The 22,563-nt window shown below is 41.5% G+C and overlaps 1 protein-coding gene across 2 annotated transcripts in view; it reads right to left on the bottom strand.

Annotated features, from left to right (window-relative positions):
- Positions 1-1,068, bottom strand: part of LOC141271803 (uncharacterized) — a 45,690-nt gene extending 44,622 nt beyond the window's left edge. For both annotated transcript variants that reach the window (XM_073681970.1, XM_073681972.1), the window contains exon 1: positions 683-1,068. The gene's annotated coding sequence lies outside the window, so the exon portion shown is untranslated. The remainder of the gene's footprint in view (positions 1-682) is intronic.
- Between the last annotated feature and the right edge of the window lie 21,495 nt (positions 1,069-22,563).

Below are 22,563 nucleotides of genomic sequence, written 5' to 3'. Positions count from 1 at the left end.
GAAGTACTCATCCTGTTCAAAATCAGAGTCAGTGGAATCCCACACATCACCATCCCATTGATCGAGATCCCACTGAACCCCAGCCTTGGCTATGGCTAAAGCCACCTTTTTCTTATTCACTTTACCCCGTCTCTTTTTATATTTGTACTGAGCTACACGTACAGCTGCCTTTTCTGCGACATGTTGATACCCATCACATTTATCCATTAGCAGCCTATTCTGACATTGCACCACTGTCAAAGCGCTCTGCATTTCACACCTTTGCTGTTCTAATACTTGCATTCTTTGCAGCAATTGAAGCCTTTCCTCATGCTGCCTCCTATAAGCGCTGGAATTTCTACAGAAACACTTACAACCTCTTTTTTCTTAAAGAGAGGCATGTTTTACGCAATATCAAACTATCACACAGAGTCCCTTCTACTTTCCAATAAAAAGAACCTCTGAGCCTTCTGCTTATCCTGCCGACTACGCCAAATTGTGTATTGCCAAGTTTTTGGCAATAAGGTTCGGATACGGCTTTATAGAAGGCAACCACTTGTAATATAACACAATTTTATTTATAATAGTTAATTTGCAAGATAAAATACAGAATCAAAGGAATTGTATGATATTATGATATTGCGTACACTTTTGTAGATTAAAGGTTACTAAGGTTAAATACTTATAAAGGTTACATACTTACTATTGGATAGAAGAAGAAAAAGATTTCCCTAGTAGCATATACATTATCTGTCCGGAAACTTCAGCTGGAGAAGCGCTCAGCGATGGGCAGAGAATGCGTCCTAGGTCCCCTACACTTTTAAGAGCGTCCTCTTCAAAGGTCTATAATGCTTCTGCCATAACTGAATTCTTCAACAGCTTTATACTTTTTAGAAAAGGCTTACCCAACCTAATATTACGTAAGCATGAAAGTTCATAGGTTGTTGTCCAACATTCAAATCCCGTGATAGTGGCCAGCTATCACAGATAAGCAATGCCGGACAAGACCTGTTCACGGACCATTGTACTTTTGTCAGAATGTTTACATATGATAAGAGTAAATGCTACACAGGGTTATAAATGAGAACAAGGTTTTCTTCCCAGACAGTATATTGTGTTAAGAAGCTATGTATCAGTGAGATACATGACCCCTAGTCTACTTGAGGTAAGACATCTGCACATGCTGATATGTCTGGTTTATATTTCAATATGGATTTGAAATATAAAATAGCCATTTTTCATGTTCATAATACAACGGAGCAGAGCCGCGTGTGTACGAGGCGTGCGGAGCGGAGCCGCGTGTGTACGAGGTGTAAGGAGCAGAGCCGCGCGTGTGCGAGGTGTACGGAGCAGAGCCGCGTGTGTACGAGGTGTACGGAGCGGAGCCATGTGTGTACGAGGTGTACGGAGCAGAGCCGCGTGTGTACGAGGTGTACGGAGAGGAGCCGCGCGTGTGCGAGGTGTACGGAGCAGAGCCGCGTGTGTACGAGGTGTACGGAGCGGAGCCGTGTGTATGAGGTGTACGGAGCAGAGCCGTGTGTGTACGAGGTGTACGGAGAGGAGCCGCGCGTGTACGAGGTGTACGGAGAGGAGCCGCGTGTGTACGAGGTGTACAGAGCGGAGACGTGTGTGTACGAGGTGTACGGAGCGGAGCCACGTGTGTACGAGGTGTACGGAGCGGAGCTGCGTGTGTACGAGGTGTACGGAGCAGAGCTGCGTGTGTATGAGGTGTACGGAGCGGAGCCGCGTGTGTACGAGGCGTACGGAGCAGAGCCGCGTGTGTACGAGGCGTACGGAGCCGAAGGAAGTAAATAAGAAAAACTCCAGCACCTTCTCCATAGTCATCACATGAAATGTAAAGTTAAAACGTCCATTTTATTAGTTGCATTAAAAAAGCGCCATATGTAAGGCAGACCTTACGCGTTTCGAACCAAACAAGGGTTCTTAATCATAGGTTAAATTGCTATAGTTAAAAGACATATATATACATATGGACTGAAAACAAAAGAGAAAATAGAGTGGAGACAACAAAGAACAGGAAGTTCATTAGTGAATGAAAATCCTCCTGAGGATAATTGCTCAGTAATATGCATAAATTAAACTTATGTACATGGTATGCTGGCAAATTAAGTACATCATTAGAAAAAAGTATCAAAAAATGTACATTAGATCATTGCAAAAATTGAGACCATTGGGAATGCGAGAGTTAAGTTTAAGAATCCATGAGGCATCTCGGGCTAAGAGCAGCTTGCCTCTATCTCCTCCAGATTTTGCTGATTTTCACTGTGGTGATCTTTCCACTTAAGGTTATTGGTATAGATAAGGTGCAAAGACAAATAGTGGAGGCGATAGAGGCAAGCTTCTCCTATGCATATTATTGAGCAATTACAGAGGCGAATGGAACGGAGCCGTGAACGTACGAGGCGTGCGGAGCGGCGCACGTACGAGGCGGGCGTAGCAGAGCCGCGTGTGTACGAGGTGTACGGAGTGGAGCTGCGCGGGTACGAGGTGTACGGAGCAGAGCCGTGTGTGTACGAGGTGTACGGAGCGGAGCCTCGTATGTACGAGGTGTACAGAGCGGAGCCGCGTGTGTACGGAGAGGAGGAGTGTATGTACGGAGCGAAACTGTGTGTGTACGAGGTGTGAAGAGCGAGACTTGTTTGTACAAGGTGTATGGAGTTGAGCCGTGTATACAGGCCCGTATTTGCCACTAGGCTCCGTTGCCTAGGGTTGCGGGTTGCAGAGTCGGCGCCTGGGTCAATATTTAAAAAACGGGAGGGAAGGGGTACGCCGTATTCATTTGCGAATAATTTGAGAATAGAAACTGTCTATATTATGAGGACCTTGTCTGATCTATATGTCCTTGTATAAAGAACTATGGAGATAGCGCTATTCTTCTGTCTAATATATGTGATGTTACTGTAGCCCTAATATTTCTGTACAGGGGTCTCTGTATAAATAATCTTACCTCAGATTTTTGGATAAGGAGAAGGGAAAGGGGGATTTGGGACATTTAATTCTAATTTCCCTTAAAAATATTATAATAAAAAATAATTGATTTAAAAAAAAAGTAGTTCATTTTCCCTCCATTTTGTACTCCCAAATATTACATTTTGGCTAAAAAATTGTATTTGAATAATAAATTGAAAGTGGTTGTGTCCAAAATAATAGCATTTTATATATTATTATTTATTATTATAGCGCCATTTATTCCATGGCGCTTTATATGTGAAAAAAGGACTACCTCTTGAAGCTCATCAAGAGAATGCCAAGAGTGTGCAAAGCAGTCATCAAAGCAAAAGGTGGCTACTTTGAAGAACCTAGAATATAAGACATATTTTCAGTTGTTTCACACTTTTTTGTTAAGTATATAATTCCACATGTGTTAATTCATAGTTTTGATGCCTTCAGTGTGAATGTACAATTTTCATAGTCATGAAAATACAGAAAAATCTTTAAATGAGAAGGTGTGTCCAAACTTTTGGTCTGTACTGTATATTATCTCAGTGCATTGTGAAAGTATTTGGCCCCCTTGAACTTTTCTACCTTTTGCCACATTTCTGGCTTCAAACATAAATATATAAAATTCTAATTTTTGGGGGAAGAATCAACAAGAAGTGGGACACAATCGTGAAGTGGAACAAAATTTATTGGATATTTTAAGCCTTTTTAACAAATTAAAAACTGAAAAGTGGGGCGTGCAATATTATTCGGCCCCTTTACTTTCAGTGCAGCAAACTCACTCCAGAAGTTCAGTGAGGATCTCTGAATGATCCAATGTTGTCCTAAATGACTGGTAATGATAAATAGAATCCACCTGTGTGTAATCAAGTCTCCGTATAAATGCACCTGCTCTGTGATAGTCTAAGGGTATGTGCACACGATGCAGAAATGAAGCAGAAAATTTCTGCATCATTTCTGCATCTCCCTGGCAGAAAAAACGCATGCAGATTGTGCATGCATTTTTCCTGCAGAATACATGCGGATCCACATGCGGATTCACATGCGTTTCCGCATGCAGATTGACAAGCGCTTTCCAGGCGATTTGAGCATCACCTGGAAAGTGCTTGACAACTAGGTCACACTGTATAAATCCATGCAAACAGCATGGATTTATATAGTGTGACCCGAGAGAGTGTATATACTTACCTCCGATGGCCCGCGCTGTCCTGCTTTACACTCCGTTCTCCCGGCTGCCGGCAACTTTGAATTGAAAGACCTGCCGACGTCAGCGTCACGTGACCCGTCACATGACTCTGACGTCAGCGCAGGTCCTTCAACTCACTGCAAGTGCCGGGAACCAAGCAGGAGCGGTGCGCGGGCCGACAGATGGTAAGTATATATATATTTGTTATTTTATTCTTGTTTTACAGCTTTTTTAATGGTACATGGGTGTGGAGGAGACTCTCCTCTCCTCCACACCCAGGTACCATCCGCACATTAGAACGCGCCAATAACGCAAGTACAGATGCAGTCTTGCGGAATTGGCGCATTCTAATGCAAGTCAATGGCGGCGAAAACGCCGCGTTTATGCAAAATTAATTGACATGCTGCGGATTTTTGAGCGCAGCGTTTACGCTGTGGAAAAATCCGCATCATGGGCACAGCTCATGCGGATTTCAATTGGGGAACATTGCTGCCCTTCTACCATGCGTTTTTCATGCGTTTCCACAACTGCAAAAACGCCGCGGAAACGCATTAAATACGCATCGTGTGAACTCAGCCTCAGGGTTCTGTTTCAAGTGCAGAGAGCAGACCTGAGACTGGGACGGAGATTTATCTTCCAACAAGACAATGATCCCAAACATAAAGCAAAATCTACAATGGAATGGTTCAAAAATAAACATATCAAGGTGTTTGGCCAAGTCAAAGCCCAGACCTGAATCCAATCAAGAATCTGTGGAAAGAGCTGCAAACTGCTGTTCACAAACGCCCTCCATCCAACCTCAATGAGCTCGAGCTGTCTTGCAAGGAAGAATGGGCAAAATTTCAGCCTCTCAATGTGCAAAACTGATAGAGACATACCCCAAGCCACTTGCAGCTGTAATCGCAGCAAAAGGTGGCACTACAAAGTATTAACTCAAGGGGGCCGAATAATATTGCACGCCCCATTTTTCAGTTTTTAATTTGTCAAAGTCCAAAATATCCAATAAATCTTAGAAGTCTCCAGTGCTTTCTCTCAAACCATTTTATAGTGCTTTTGGAAGTGTGTTTTGGGTCATTGTCCTGCTGGAAGACCCATGACCTCTGAGGGAGACCCAGCTTTCTCACACTGGGCCCTACATTATGCTACATTATTAGTCACATTAACAGATCCAATTGGCTCCTTGCGCAAAACCAAAAAAATATTAGAAAATTTCTCTCATATTTCATATTACAACATAAATACAAATAAGTCAAAGATACTATGTTTCTTTCTAGATGCAGAATTACAGAACCAAAATAAAAAATACTTTATCCTCTGCCAACTGAAAATTAAATTATCTGGGAATTCTTTTAACAACTCCAAGTGGTCTAATTATAGAAAAGAATCTTCTTTGGATAAAACCAATAACACCTGGCTAGGGAAAATTATTTTATATAAAATGATTATTCTTCCCAAATGTCAATATACACACGTGGTCAAAATTGTTGGTACCCCTCGTTTAATGAAAGAAAAACCCACAATGGTCACAGAAATAACTTGAATCTGACAAAAGTAATAATAAATTAAAAATCTATGAAAATAAACATATGAAAGTCAGACATTGCTTTTCAACACTGCTTCCGCATAATTTAAAAAAAAAATTAAACTATGAAATAGGCCTGGAAAGAAATGATGGTACCTCTAAAAATAATGTGACTAAAGGGACATGTTAAATCAAGTTGTGTCCACTAATTAGCATCACAGGAGTCTACAATCTTGTAATCAGTCAGTGGGCCTGTATATAGGGTTACAGATACTCACTGTGCTGTTTGGTGACATGGTGTGTACCACACTCAACATGGACCAGAGGAAGCAAAGGAAAGAGTTGTCTCAGGAGATTAGAAAGAAAATTATAGACAAGCATGTTACAGGTAAAGGTTATAAGACCATCTCCAAGCAGCTTAATGTTCCTGTGACTACAGTTAAACATATTATTCAGAAATGTAAGATCCATGGGACTTTAGCCAACCTCCCTGGACGTGGCCACAGGAGGAAAATTGATGAGAAATCAAAGAGACTGATAATACAAATGGTAGCAAAAGAGCCCAGGATAACTTCTAAAGAGATTAAAGGTGAACTTCAAGCTCAAGGAACATCAGTGTCAGATCGCACCATTCATTGTTGTTTGATCAAAAGTGGACTTCATGGGAGACGACCAAGGAGAACACCATTGTTGAAAAAAAATCATAAAAAAGCCAGACTGGAATTTGTCAAACTACATGTTGACAAGCCACAAAGCTTCTGGGAGAATGTCCTATGGACAGATGAGACAAAGATAGAAGTTTTTGGCAAAGCACATCAGCTTCATGTTCACAGACGGAAAAATGAAGCATATCAAGAAAAGAACACTATCTCTACTGTGAAACATGGAGGAGGCTCTGTTATCTTCTGAGGCTGCTTTGTTGCATCTGGCACAGGGTGTCTTGAATCTGTGCAGGGTACAATGAAATCTGAAGACTATCAAGGGATTCTAGAGAGAAATGTGCTGCCCAGTGTCAGAAAGTTTGGTCTCAGTTGTAGGTCATGGGTCTTGCAACAGAATAATGACCCAAAACACACAGCTAAAAACACCCAAGAATGGCTAAGAGGAAAACATTGGACTATTCTGAAGTGGCCTTCTATGAGCCCTGACCTAAATCCTATTGAGCATCTTAGGAAAGAGCTGAAACATGCCGTCTGGAAGAGGCAACCTTCAAACACGAGACAACTGGAGCAGTTTGCCCATGAGGAGTGGGCCAAAATACCTGTCGAGAGATGCAGAAGTCTCATTGACAGTTACAGGAATCGTTTGATTGCAGTGATTGCCTCAAAAGGTTATTCAACAAAATATTAAGTTAAGAGTACCATCATTTCTGTCCAGGCCTATTTCATGAATTTAATTTTTGTTTAAATTCTGTGGAAGCAGGGTTGAAAAGCAATGTCTGACTTTCATTTGTTCATTTTCAAAGATTTTTAATTTATTATTACTTTTGTCAGATTCAAGTTATTTCTGTGACTATTGTGGGTTTTTCTTTCATTAAACGAGGGGTACCAATAATTTTGACCACTTGTGTATGTTTAATACAATTCCCTTAATTATTTCCAAAAATTGGATGAACAATTATCTAGTTTTATATGGGATAAAAAAACCTAGGAATGCAAAACAAATATTACACAAGCTTAAAAGGAAAGCGGGAATAGGTTTGCCGAACCTTGAAGCCTACCAACTATCTTGCATTCTCAAGCAAAGTAGGAAATGGCTAGAACAAGACAGAAGCAGCTGAAAAAAAATAGAAATTTCTCTAAATAATTACATATCATTATCCTCTTTAATACTACAGTATTACATCTTTTAATTCCAAGTCTAAGTCCTCCTCAAACACCTATATTAAAAGACACAATTCTTACCTGGAAAAAACTAGCCAACACTTTTAAGCATAATATACAAAATACAGTATATCTTTGGAGACTATCCCTATATCAATATTTGAAAACGCAATTCAAAGGCTATTGTTAAAGAATTGGCGAAAACAAGGTATATTATGTTATGGTTAATTTTTTTATATCTAGATATCTTTATTAATTTAGAAAATCAATTTATATAAACTATTCTATGTCTGAAGTTTTAGTGTAAGACTTAGATTGTGGAATGTCTGACTAAGATACGGGTTTCCTGTGAATTCCCTGAGAAGGTTTTACGTTGGGGCAAGGGAAGTGTGTTTACTACTGATAGTCTAATTTCGGTTTCCTGTTCAGTTGTGTGTAACAATTACATTTCCTTTTTATCTAGCTAATGAATATGGTGAGTCTTTGTTGCCACACCAGGAAGACTCTACCTGCTGACAATGCATGTCGCATGTATTCCGTCTCTCTTCCTTCATCGATGAAGTATCTTAATTTGAATCTCACTGGCAATGTGAAGACCCTTTGCTGTCTATTCCAAAGTTCTCCTTAAAAGAAAGAGGGTCTCCATAACAGTACATGGTGCCTGAAACCTGGGATTGTCATAACCGGACCTCCTCTGGACCCGTCAACAAGGATCTCTCTGGGAATTACTGAATATCATCCGTGGTATGTAATCCCTTGTATTACTAATAATTCAGTACTATCTAGAGGGTTCCAGGATGGGTAATTGGCGGTCCTAACAAGACAATCATTTTAATTTTAACCCTTGCCAGTGATTGAATTTGTTGTCTTATTGTCACGGGTGTGTCGCCACGAAGATCGTCACGAGTACACAGCCTGACTTCTCGCAGCTGACTTGTTGGTGCTTTGTGTTTTTCGGCAGTGAGGGAGTTAATTCTCTCTCTCTCTGTGCTAGACGAGGTCCAGCCTCGCCCAGCTGCAATCAATACTGCTGTAGTGAGACTCCTTCAAATGCCTGCTGGTCTGTTTGGGAAGTGTCGGTGAAAGCATTTCATTCAGACTAACAGAGCGGATCGTGGTGTTTGGAGTTTCTGAGATAAGTGTATTTGGAGTGTTTTTTCCCTTCCTCGCTTTATCATTTATCTCCTTTCCCGTTGGTGTTCCCTCTGTTGTAGCTGTGTAGTTGTTGTATGCAAGGTGGTTTTGGTTTTTCCCTTGTACTGTCTCGTTCGTCTAAGTACTGTGTGTGGGCATATTATTACTTGTCCCCTTTTGTTGTGATCGGGGTCCTTCTCAGGACTAGATTACTTAGGTGCAGGGATCCTCAGGAGGTAGGGGTTACGCTGGCGGCCTGGACCTCTGTACCTTTAACAGTACCTCCAGGTTGAGGGACTAGTCAGGGCCCCAGCTTAGGGTCAGCTTAGGCCCCCTACCTCCAGTATACAGAGACAGCGTGACACTTATATGTTTCAATGTGGTTTGTAGATGTATGATTGACGATTGAATGACGGTTGAATGATAATTGAATGAAGTGACGAGTAACCAACCTTGCCCAGCGTGTCGGGATTAGGCACCTCCGCAGTTCTTCTGTATATTTCAGGAGTCGGAGGATTGTTTTATGTTGTTTGTTTTGTCTACGTCATAAATGTCTGGTATGATATTGTAAACTATGAGGATCCTTGAATGTGGGACTGAATAATTTTTGATTGACCAATAAGGGACTATGGTCTGTGCTTGATAAGGGATCCCGTTAGGTGTGTTCCTTCACATGTGGTGAAGAGGAAAATAGGTCCACAAGACGATCAGGGAAGTGTGATTGCCTATAACAGAGGAATCCTTCATGGTAAGATAGTACTCTGAGGGTATTGAATTCCCCTGTAAATTGATAAGGGCACCCTCAAGAAAGGGGTAACTGAATGCAGTTTTTAGCCCAAATACAGCAGGGGGATTAATATCAGCGATTGTGCAGTGTGCATTGAATGATTGACGTATTGTTAAGTCATTTTTGATGAATCAGAATCGTTGTCCTCGGTGTCTGTGTTCTGTTTTGTGTAAGCTCAAGAGAGGGAAAATCATAGTAGCTGAAGTTCTTGCTTAGCTTGTATACCCAGACTGGGAAACATATAGTATAAAAAGTAACACTTATTGCAGATATAATTGTCACGCAGTGCCTTTACAAGGTGTAGAAGGAAAACCTTTGAACTGGGAAATGTTATATGATCATGCAGAAATAATTGGAATGGTAAGTGGGGCAGTAGGCTTGGTATTGTTATTTGTTTGGTTGTGTGTAAGAATCTCCCTAGCTCACAGGGCTGGAAAATCGGTGTTAGTACTTCCTTAAAGATCTGTCTTCCGAGGCTTGGAGGAGACTGGGACAGGATCAGATCTGTCTTTTGAGGATCAGAGGAGACTGGAACGGGATCAAATTTAGAGTCTGAGAGGCACTAGGTGTGCTGAAGAGAGTTCTGCAGTAACTCTGGCACAGTGGTTGCAGTCATGGGGACTGGCAACAGTAAGGAATTGACTAACCTAAAGGGCGTGGCCCCAGTTCCAGCATGTGAGTGGAGAGACTGAAAGGGAAAGAAGCAGTAGAGGGATGTGAAATAATATTGAGGAAATTTGGTATGGGAAAGTGGGGAAATCTGGAAGAGAAAGAATGGGAGAACTATATCTGCAATTGGGAGGGATGGTTGAAAGATAAAAACAAACAAGAGCAGGCTAGGATGTGGTTAGAAGTAGCAAAACGTCTCTCAATGAGTGAACATAAATCAGAGGAAACCAGGCATGGAACAGTCTATGTAATCTATGATAGTTTGAAAAACTTTCAGACCCCTGTAGTCTCTACCTGATGTAAATTCTGCACCCCCTTCAGCACCCCCGCCTTATGCTGGGTCAATGGGATGGACTTGCAGACATTGTGGTCATCAAAATCCCCCTGGGGTTAATTGTTGCAGGTCCGGTGGGTCTTCACACCCAGGGATTACAGACTCTAAACCTCATTCCCATCCTGTTTGGCTTGAGGATATACCCAGTCAATTGTGGGCATGTAGCAAACTTGATGTGGGAAAACTACCCATCCCTCCGGTGACTGTAAAACTTAAATCAGGTACCCAACCCCCCTGTATAAAGCAGTATCCTTTAAGTGCTGTTCAGGATGCGGCAATACATGAGAATGTCCAGGAGCTCTTGTTAAGAGGTCTAGTTATTCCTATAACCTCCCCATTTAACACTCCCCTATATCCAGTCAAAAAGAAAACCCCACCTGGACAGCCAGTAGCCTATCGTATGGTACATGATCTTAGGGCAGTTAATGCAGTAACTATAGTGGATACTCCACTTGTACCCAACCCCCATACTCTCCTGAATCAGGTCCCCTCCACAGCCACCTGTTTCACAGTGATTGATCTGGCCAATGCTTTTTTCTCTGTCTTCTTGTCCACGGAGTGTACCTCTTATTTTGCCTTCACCCACAGAGGTGCTCAGTATGCATGGGCAGTCCTTCCTCAGGGAGCTGCTAACTCCCCTTCCTTATTTTCCACATCCCTAAAGACTGTACTCGATAACTGGTGCCCCTTTGATTCATCCACCATACTCTTACAATATGTGGATGATCTTCTCCTTTGCTGCACCACTGACCAGATATGCCACAATGAATCTCAATCTCTGCTGATATTCTTAGCAGAAAATGGGTGCAAAGCTTCAAAAGATAAACTCCAATTGTGCAAGTCCACAGTCACTTTCCTTGGGCATTGCCTGTCTCCAGGCATTAAGCAGGGAGGATTGAGGCTATACTAAAAATACCCCTTCCAAGATCTACCAAGTCCCTTCGGGCATTTTTGGGCCTAGTCCAGTACTGCCGTCTGGATACGAAATGCCTCTAGTATTATAGCCCCATTGTTCCAATGCCTCAAAACTGAGCCTTTCACCATTAATTCTGAGGATATTGATGCATTTCACACCCTCAAGCTCACTCTTTCTACCTCACCAGCTCTAGGCATACCGAATTATGACAAGTTTTTTACTTTATACTGCCACGAACAGGCTGGACATGCGTCTGGTGTCCTTACCCAAGAACATGGTGGTAGGCAGCGCCCTCTAGGGTATTACTCTGTAACCCTAGATCCAGTAATTAAGGGTTCTCCTACTTGTGTTAGAGCTGTGGCAGCTGCTTCAGAACTTGTTAAAAAGACAGAGGAAATAGTGTTAGGAAGCCCCCTCACACTTCATGTTCCTCATGCTCTATCTGAAATACTTCAACAGGCTCAGACCCGTCACCTCTCAGCATCAAGGTTGACAAAATATGAAGTCTCACTCCTTACACCTCCCCATATAACTATCAAACACTGTAATGTTCTAAATCCAGCTACACTACTTCCAGTGTATTTAGAAAAGGGAGGAAAGTATCAGGATGGAGAAGAGGGAGTTACCATGAGCCAAGATATGAGCCAAGATTTGCCCCTGTTTTTCAAATTAGCAGATGAGGAAGCTCAGTTTGATATGGCACATGAACATGATTGTCAGGCATTGATGGAAGCTGAAATAAAGAGCTTGGCAAATATTACTGATGTACCACCCACTAACCCCTCTACTGAGTATTTTGTAGATGGTATTCCACAATGGTAAGGCAGTGATACAAGAACCACTCCCCTCCAGCTGCTCTGCGCAAGAGGCAGAGCTTAAAGCACTCGCTGCAGCGTGTAATCTGGGAAAAGGTAAAGAAATGAATGTATTTTCTGACTCGCAATATGCTTATAGTGTTGCAAATGACTTTGGCGCCATTTGGCGAAGCCGTAATTTCTTGACCTCTGCTGGCAAACCTATAAGGAATGCGCAAGCGGTAGAGCAGCTACTCACAGCACTCACCCTTTCCCGAAGGGCAGCCATAGTCAAAGTGTCAGCACACACGCGGGAACAAACTCCCCTTGCAGTAGGGAATGCCTTGGCCGCAAGTGCGGGAACCCCAGGAGACTCAGAGTCAGGGAGTGCAGGAAGCCCCCTTTCAAATAAGGAGACATCCCCTGCACCGGTCCCAGTGACTGTGGACCTCGAACTACTGCAGGTCTTCCAGACCCAGGCTCCCCCACACGAGCAGAATGCATGGGGCAAAGCGGGCGCCGTACAGTCAGTGTCAGGTGTATGGCAGGTAAACAAAATTATTTGCCTTCCACGCTGCCTGGTCCCCATGATGGCTGCCCTTGCACATTCTCCGGTGCATAACTCAAAGTGTGTTATGTGTGCAGTGGTGCTACAAAACTGGTGTGCCCCAGGGTTCCCGAATACGGCTGCAGTATGTTCAAGAATGTCTAGTTTGTGCAAAACATAACCCTGGTAGGCCTATTCAAGTCCCACGAAAATGCACACCAAAACCAGATTACCCATTTCAGAGACTGCAGGTGGACTACATACAGCTACCTAAGGTGGGTAATTATGAATACGCCCTGGTATGCATTGACCTTTTCTCTGGGTGGCCAGAAGCTTAGGCAGTGACTAAGGCAAACACAAAAACTACTGCTAAAAAATTGATCAGTGAGGTAGTTTGTAGATATGGGGTGCCCGAAAGCATAGAAAGTGACAGAGGAACCCACTTTACTGGGGAACTAATGAAACAAATCATGGTCACTCTTGGGATAGAACAGGCTTTCCATGTTCCCTATAATCCACAAAGTAGTGGGAAGGTGGAACGCCTCAATGGTACCTTGAAACTAAAAATTCAAAAGTGCATGGAAGAAACACACTTGTCCTGGGTAGATTGTTTGCCCATAGCATTGTATTCAGTGAAGACCGCCCCAAGGGGGAGGGAGAAGCTGTCCCCATATGAAATACTGTTTGGTAGTGTCCCTAAGACAGAGTTGTATTTCCCACAGCAGCTGCAGGCCTCCTATGGCTCTCTCACTGAATATGTTCTGGAGTTGCATAAACATTTGACTGTTACTCATAATCGTGTTCTTTCCTCTATCCCAGACCCCAATTGCCTCAGCGGCACTCACACTTTGGTACCAGGAGACTGGGTCATAGTAAAAAGACATATGAGGAGACCACTGGAGCCCAGATACAGTGAACCATTCCAAGTGCTGTTAACCACTGCCACTTCGGTCAAGCTTCAAGGCAAGGACACTTGGATCCACGCCAGCCATTGTAAAAAGATTTTGAACCCCAGCAGCAGCAAAGATGATGACCCTGTATGTTTGGACTATGGTGATAGCAACCGTACCCCTTGCCCTAACTCTCCATGAAGTACTTAAAGAGAACTGGGATAACAAACTGATAAAGCATCACCAAGTCTTACTCCAAGACATGAACTCTAATGACCGTCCTAACAACTGTTGGATCTGCACCCATAGTCCAATATCCTCTAATACTATGCCTTATTTGCTATTAAGAGACTATGCAAGAAAACACGTAAGATTAAGCATCACAGGCCTGCAAAATATAATACCACTTCTCCTATAAACATATATGATGAGATTTACAAGCAAGAACGGGATTCGTCCCCTCCAGGCTTTTATAGCATGGGGAAGTAGCTGATGAATAAATTGTTTTGTAAAATAATAAAAAAGCAGGAGTTGTTATGGTTAATTTTTTATATCTAGATATCATTATTAATTTAGAAAATCAATTTATATAAACTATCCTATGTCTGAAGTTTTAGTGTAAGACTTAGATTGTGGAATGTCTGACTAAGATACTGGTTTCCTGTGAATTCCCTGAGAAGGTTTTACGTTGGGCCAAGGGAAGTGTGTTTACTACTGATAGTCTAATTTCGGTTTCCTGTTCAGTTGTGTGTAACAATTGCATTTCCTTTTTGTCTAGCTAATAAATATGGTAAGTTTTTGTTGCCACACCAGGAAGACTCTACCTGCTGACAATGCATGTCGCATGTATTCCGTCTCTCTCCCTTCATCGATGAAGTATCTTAATTTGAATCTCACTGGCAATGTGAAGACCCTTTGCTGTCTATTCCAAAGTTCTCCTTAAAACAAAGAGGGTCTCCATAACAATTATGTTTATCCAATCTTATTTCAGACTATAAGAAAAACTCTTTTATCACTTTTCAGGACCTCATAGAAAAATTTAATATACCAGACTCTGAATTTTTCAACTTTTTGGAAGTCCGGAAATATTACTGTAAAAATTTTAAGTTTCCCCTCATGCTTCCTAAGGAAGTGCTGTATCTCTTTAATCACCCTTCTAGCAATAATCCATGGAGGACAAGTGAGCTTTACGCTACCTTTAATGAGGATATTGAATTCTTAAGGAAAGCACATATCTTGAATTGGGAAAAAGATTTTAACAAGCATTTTGAGACAGATAGTTGGGTCAAAGCATTTAAGATAACTTACTCCTCTACTTTCTGTGCTCTTCTACATGAAGCACATTTTAAATTATTATCTAGGTGGTACTTCACACCAGTAAAAAGACTTTCCAACATAATCAAGATTTTGCTGGAGGAAATGGGGTCATCATGGACATTTATGTCACATTTTTGGGGAATGTCCGGTAATAAGATCTCTATGGACTGAAATATCTGAACTCATTTCAAGAATCACCAAACTTAATGTTAATCTTACTCTGCATCTTGCATTGTTATCTCTTGGTATTCAAGATATTCCTTTTCAATTTAGACACATAATTATTCATATTTTATTAGTAACTAATTTACTGATTTCAAAGTGGAAACAGAAGGATATTCCTAAAATTTCAGATATTATAGAGAGAATTTCTACTCATAGACTTTTTGAACTCTCTCTTGCTTTAAGAGAGAACAAATTTATAACATATACCAAGAGATGGCCACTTTGGAATAATGTTTTTCCTCCTTCCCTTTAGCTGGATGTATAGATATATGTTGATTAACCTAGAACAGGACAAGACAAGCCAAGTTTCATCATCCTCGACAAACTCAACTATTAAAGGACTTTCTCAGAATGTAAGTTGAATATACCGGTTGGACATATGATCCCTAACGATACATGCAGTACTTGATTTTCTGTTTAAAATTAGATTTGTTATAGAGTGCAAATTTACCAGTAGGATCTTAGTTGTTAGTTTCCCCATTTCCCTTGTAGTTCCCAGTTCTTTCCCTTCATAATCCTTTCCTACTTCCTCACACCACTTTCCTGCCTCCCTGTAGTAGTATTAATGATATTTTGTATTGTTGTATTATAGTATTATAAAAACTTCAATAAAAATTTAGTTGATAAAAAAAATAATAGTAGTGTGGAGTTCGTGAGGTCAGTCATTCTGTGAAGAAACAGGTGTGAATCCGGTGGCCCTTATTTAAGGGTGAAGCCAGCACATGTTGTTTATGAATTTCTCCTTGAAAGCCTGAGAAATATTGGTCGTTCGAGACATTGTTCAGAAGAACAGCGTACTTTGATTAAAAATTGGAGAGGGTAAAACTATAAAGAAGTGCAGCCAATGATAGACTGTTCAGCTAAAATGATCTCCAATGCTTTAAAATGGAACGCAAAACCTGAGAGATGTGGAAGAAAACAGAAGACTACCATTCAAATTAATCGAAGAATACCCAGAATGGCAAAGGCTTAGCCAATGATCAGCTCCAGAATGATCAAAGACAGTTTCAAGTTACCTGTGAGTACTGTGACAGTTAGAAGACGCCTGTGTGAAGCTACTCTCTTAGCAGGAAGTCCCCGCAAAGTCCCACTGTTAAAAACAAGACATGTACTGAAGCAGATACAATTTGCCAAAGAACACATCAGCTGGTCTAAAGAGAATGGAGAAACATTTAGTGGACTGATGAAAGTAAAATTGTTCTTTTTGGGTCCAAGGGCCACAGACAGTTCATCAAACAACCCCCAAACTCTGCATTCAAGCCACAGTACACTCTGAAAACAGTGAAACATGCAAGCATCATGATATGGGCATGTTTCTCTTATTATGTTGCCGGACCTATTTACCACATACCAGGGATCATGGATCAGTTTGCATATATTAAAATACTTGAATAGGTCATGTTACCTTACGTTGAAGAGGATATGCCCTTGAAATGGGTGTTTCAATAATACAACAACCCTAAACACATCAGTAAACGAACAAAATCTTGGTTCCAATTCAGCAAAATTGAGGTTATGGAGTGGCTAGCCCAATCCCCAAACCTTAATATATGATAAAACACTTGTGAGGTGACATCAAAAATGCAGTTTCAGAGGCAAAGCCAATAAATGGCACAAAATTGTGGGATGTAGTCAAAGCATCCTGGGCTGGTATAACAGTTGACAGATGCAGAAGTTGGTTGACTCTATGCAACAAAGATGTGAAGCAGTTCTAAAAAACTGTGGTTATACAGGTAAATATTAGGTTAGTGATTCGCAGGAATGCTAAATCCTCAAAAAGGAGTACATATTGTGAGTTTGTAAAGACAAATGCAGACACTGCTATTTTTTAGAACAGCTCAATGTTCATTTTTTATTTTCTGTAAAGTAGTTAAAAATTATATACATTTCTCTTCATGTTTTGAATTAGAAAACAGTGTTCAATGGTCCCAATGATTGGAAATAAAAACTACTATAAAGATTTTGGGCTTAACTCATGTTTTTGAACACACTGCAATTATTTTTAACACTATTGTGTATATATATATATATATATATATATATATATATATATATATATATACTGTATTTTTCGAACTATAAGATGCACTTTTTTCCTCCGAAATTTTAGAGGAAAGTCGGGGGTGCGTCTTATAGTCCAAATACTATGTCCCTGTATATACTGTGGCTCTGTGTGGTAGGAGGTCTGGGGGAGCAGCAGCGGGGGATCAGCGGGGCACAGGAGGCAGCAGCTGACTGCTGCAGCCTGCGCTGTGCCCGCTACTAAAGAAAATGAATATTCCCTGCTCCCCACGCCCACGGGAGCAGGGAATATTCATTTTTATTAATAGTAGGCACACTGTACCGCAGTGTGAACTTGCTTTCATCTGTGAAAAGCACAGGGCAACAGTGGTGACTTTGCCAATCCTGGTGTTCTGTGGCAAATGCCAAGCCTCCTGCATGGTGTTGGGCTGTGAGTACAACCCCCATCTGTGGACATCAGGCCCTCATACCACCCTCAGGGAGTCGGTTTCTAACAGTTTGTGCAGACACATGCACATTTGTGGCCTGCTGGAGGTCATTTTGCAGGGCTCTGGCAGTGCTCCTCCTGTTCCTCCTTGCACAAAGGCAGAGGTAGAGGTTCTGCTGCTGGGTTGTTGCCCTCCTACGGCCCCCTCCATGTCTCCTGGTGTACTGGCCTGTCTCCTGGTAGCTCCTCTAGCCTCTGGACACTACGCTGACAGACACAGCAAACCTTCTTGCCACAGCTCACATTGATGTGCCATCCTGGATGAGCTGCACTACCTGAACAACTTCTGTGGGTTGTAGAGTCTGTCTCATGCTACCACGAGTGTGAAAGCACAACCAACATTCAAAAGTGACCAAAACATCAGCCAGAAAGCATTGGTACTGAGATGTGGTCTGTGGTCCCCACCTGCAGAAACACTCCTTTATTGAGTGTGTCTTGATAATTGCCAATAATTTCCATCTATTGTCTATTCCATTTGCACAACAGCATGTGAAATTGATTGTCAATCAGTGTTGCTTCCTAAGTGGACAGTTTGATTTCACAGAAGTTTGATTTACTTGGTACTGTATATATATATATATATATATATATATATATATATATATATATATATATATTTATATATATATACACATATATATATATATATATATATATATATATATATATATATATATATATATATATATATATATATACACTGCTCAAAAAAATAAAAAAATAAAAGGGAACACTCAAATAACACATCCTAGATCTGAATGAATGAAATGTTCTCATTGAATACTTTGTTCTGTACAAAGTTAAATGTGCTGACAACAAAATCACACAAAAATCATCAAGGAAAATCAAATTTATTAACCAATGGAGGCCTGGATTTGGAGTCACCCCCAAAATTAAAGTGGAAAAAACACACTACAGGCTGATCCAACTTTGATGTAATGTCCTTAAAACAAGTCAAAATGAGGCTCAGTATTGTGTGTGGCCTCCACGTGCCTGTATGACCTCCCTACAATGCCTGGGCATGCTCCTGATGAGGTTGCGGATGGTCTGTGGGATCTCCTCCCAGACCATGACTAAAGCATCCACCTACCCCTGGACAGTCTGTGGTGCAACGTTACGTTGGTGGATGGAGCGAGACATGATGTCCCAGATGTGCTCAATTGGATTCAGGTCTGGATAACGGGCGGGCTAGTCCATAGCTTCAATGCCTTCATCTTGCAGGAACTGCTGACACACTCCAGCCACATGAGGTCTGGCATTGTCCTGCATTAGGAGGAACCCAGGGCCAACCGCACCAGCATATGGTCTCACAAGGGGTCTAAGGATCTCACCTCAGTACCTAATGGCAGTCAGGCTACCTCTGGCGAGCACATGGAGGGCTGTGCTTCCCTCCAAAGAAATGCCACCCCACACCATTACTGACCCACTGCCAAACCGGTCATGCTGAAGGATGTTGCAGGCAGCAGATCGCTCTCCACGGTGTCTCCAGACTCTGTCACGTCTGTCACATGTTATCAGTGTGAACCTGCTTTCATCTGTGAAGAGCGCAGGGTGCCAGTGGCGACTTTGCCAATCCTGGTGTTGTGGCAAATGCCAAGCGTCCTGCACGGTGTTGGGCTGTGAGCACAACCCCCATCTGTGGACGTCGGGCCCTCATACCACCCTCATGGAGTTGGTTTCTAACCATTTGTGCAGACACATGCACATTTGTGGCCTGTTGGAGGTCATTTTGCAGGGCTCTGGCAGTGGTCCTCCTGTTCCTCCTTGCACAAAGGCGGAGGTAGTGGTCTGGCTGCTGGGTTGTTGCCCTCCTACGGCCCCCTCCACGTCTCCTGGTGTTCTGGCCTGTCTCCTGGTAGCGCCTCCAGCCTCTGAACACTACGCTGACAAACACAGCAAACCTTCTTGCCACAGTTCGCATTGATGTGCCATCCTGGATGAGATGCACTACCTGAGCAACTTCTGTGGGTTGTAGAGTCTGTCTCATGCTACCACGAGTGTGAAAGCACAACCAACATTCAAAAGTGACCAAAACATCAGCCAGAAAGCATTGGTACTGAGATGTGGTCTGTGGTCCCCATCTGCAGAACCACTCCTTTATTGAGTGTGTCTTGATAATTGCCAATAATTTCCATCTATTGTCTATTCCATTTGCACAACAGCATGTGAAATTGATTGTCAATCAGTGTTGCTTCCTAAGTAGAGAGTTTGATTTCACAGAAGTCTGATTTACTTGGAGTTATATTCTATTGTTTAAGTGTTCCCTTTATTTTTTTGAGCAGTGTATATACAGGGAAATAAATAATTATTTGATCCCTTGCTATTTTTGTAAGTTTGCCCACTGTCTATAATTTTAAGGGTAGGTTAATTTTAACATTGAGAAAAACCAGAAAAATATTCACCAAACTAAATTGGTAATAGGGTATATATATTTACCAGAGAACCATAGACAGAAAAAATACCCAATAAAAATTAACTTTTAATAATTATCCTTAAAAGTGTACTCTATAGTACAAGTGAGAAAAAAACTACACATACAGTACAGACCAAAAGTTTGGACACACCTTCTCATTTAAAGATTTTTCTGTATTTTCATGACCATGAAAATTGTACATTCACACTGAAGGCATCAAAACTATGAATTAACACATGTGGAATTATATACTTAACAAAAAAGTGTGAAACATCTGAAAATATGTCTTATATTCTAGGTTCTTCAAAGTAGCCACCTTTTGCTTTGCACACTCTTGGCATTCTCTTGATGAGCTTCAAGAGGTAGTCACCGGAAATGGTCTTCCAACAATCTTGATGGAGTACACAGAGATGCTTAGCACTTGTTGGCCCTTTTGCCTTCACTCTGTGGTCCAGCTCACCCCAAACCATCTCGATTGGGTTCAGGTCTGGTGACTGTGGAGGCCATGTCATCTGACGTAACATCCCATTACTCTCCTTCTTCGTCAAATAGCCCTTACACAGCCTGGAGGTGTGTTTGGGGTCATTGTCCTGTTGAAAAATAAATGATGGTCCAGCTAAACGCAAACTGGATGGAATAGCATGCCATTGCAAGATGCTGTGGTAGCCATGCTGGTTCATTATGCCTTCAGTTTTGAATAAATCTCCAACAGTGTCACCAGCAAAGCACCCCCACACCATCACACCTCCTCCTCCATGCTTCACGGTGGGAACCAGGCATGTAGAGTCCATCCGTTCACCTTTTCTGCGTCGCACAAAGACACGGTGGTTGGAACCAAAGATCTCAAATTTGGACTCATCAGACCAAAGCACAGATTTCCACTGGTCTAATGTCCATTCCTTGTGTTCTTTAGCCCAAACAAGTCTCTTCTGCTTGTTGCCTGTCCTTAGCAGTGGTTTCCTAGCAGCTATTTTACCATGAAGGCCTGCTGCACAAAGTCCCCTCTTAACAGTTGTTGTAGAGATGTGTCTGCTGCTAGAACTCTGTGTGGCATTGACCTGGTCTCTAATCTGAGCTGCTGTTAACCTGCGATTTCTGAGGCTGGTGACTCGGATAAACTTATCCTCAGAAGCAGAGGTGACTCTTTGTCTTCCTTTTCTGTGGCGGTTCTCATGTTAGCCAATTTCTTTGTAGCGCTTGATGGTTTTTGCAACTGCACTTGGGGACACTTTCAAAGTTTGCCCAATTTTCGGACTGACTGACCTTCATTTCTTAAAGTAATGATGGCCACTCGTTTTTCTTTACTTAGCTGCTTTTTTCTTGCCATGATACAAATTCTAACAGTCTATTCAGTAGTACTATCAGCTGTGTATCCACCTGACTTCTGCACAACACAACTGATGGTCCCAACCCCATTTATAAGGCAAGAAATCACACTTAATAAGCCTGACAGGACACACTTGTGAAGTGAAAACCATTTCCGGTGACTACCTCTTGAAGCTCATCAAGAGAATGCCAAGAGTGTGCAAAGGAGTAATCAAAGCAAAAGGTGGCTACTTTGAAGAACCTAGAATATAAGACATATTTTCAGTTGTTTCACACTTTTTTGTTAAGTATATAATTCCACATGTGTTAATTCATAGTTTTGATGCCTTCAGTGTGAATGTACAATTTTCAAAGTCATGAAAATACAGAAAAATCTTTAAATGAGAAGGTATGTCCAAACTTTTGGTCTGTACTGTATATCTCAAAAACAGGATACCATGTAAGGAGAATATAATATGAAATTAGCAATTAATTCAGACAAACTTACCCTGGATAGCACCTAATAAGATTGCTCTCCCTACCGAACAGCGGAGTGTTTTTCACCCTAAGGTTCAGATGGTGTCCCCGCTCCTCGGAGGCTGTCCCTCTCCTTTCCCTAGGTATCCCTACACAGTCAAAAGATGCCACACACATACATATAAATGGACCAATTGTAGACTATTCATGTCATAATTGACATGCTCAATATAAAAAATTACAACAATACCATATCAGTGGGGAGTGGGCAAAAATAGATATAGTTGCACAAATAGAAGGTTTTTGATTTACAGTAGCCCACTAATATAAATAGATAGACATGTGTACCAGTCAGAGCAAGTCCGAAAAAAATATTAAGAATATTTTCATCCCCAATCAAACTAGGATTCAAGCAATGCCATAAATGATATCAATTAGTTGGCCTTTAGTACAATGACTAAATGTAGTCAATCCACAATACAAAATTTCCCAAAGCTATAATAGCAATATTCCAGACATCAATATTATAAGATTCCTCAGACTGGTGTAAAGTCATCCGCAAATAAGGTTATAATTAATCCCTTTGTCCCAACCCACTGGAATAGGTAAAAATGTGTACTAGTCAGACCAAATAAGAAATAGTAATACACTTATCTTAATCTCTAGTCCATCTGAGATTCACACAGTGCCTTGAGTGGTGTCCATTAGATGTCCTTTTTTATGTACATAACTGAATATAGTCAATCCATAATTCAGAACTCCCCAAAATAGTAAC

The sequence above is a fragment of the Phyllobates terribilis genome, unplaced genomic scaffold, assembly GCF_046119375.1.
Source record: "Phyllobates terribilis strain yellow unplaced genomic scaffold, ASM4611937v1 Scaffold_5__5_contigs__length_657084704, whole genome shotgun sequence".
NCBI classification, from domain to species: domain Eukaryota; kingdom Metazoa; phylum Chordata; class Amphibia; order Anura; family Dendrobatidae; genus Phyllobates; species Phyllobates terribilis.
Note: the sequence above shows the minus strand (reverse complement) of the source record. Positions and strands in the feature narration are given on the sequence as shown.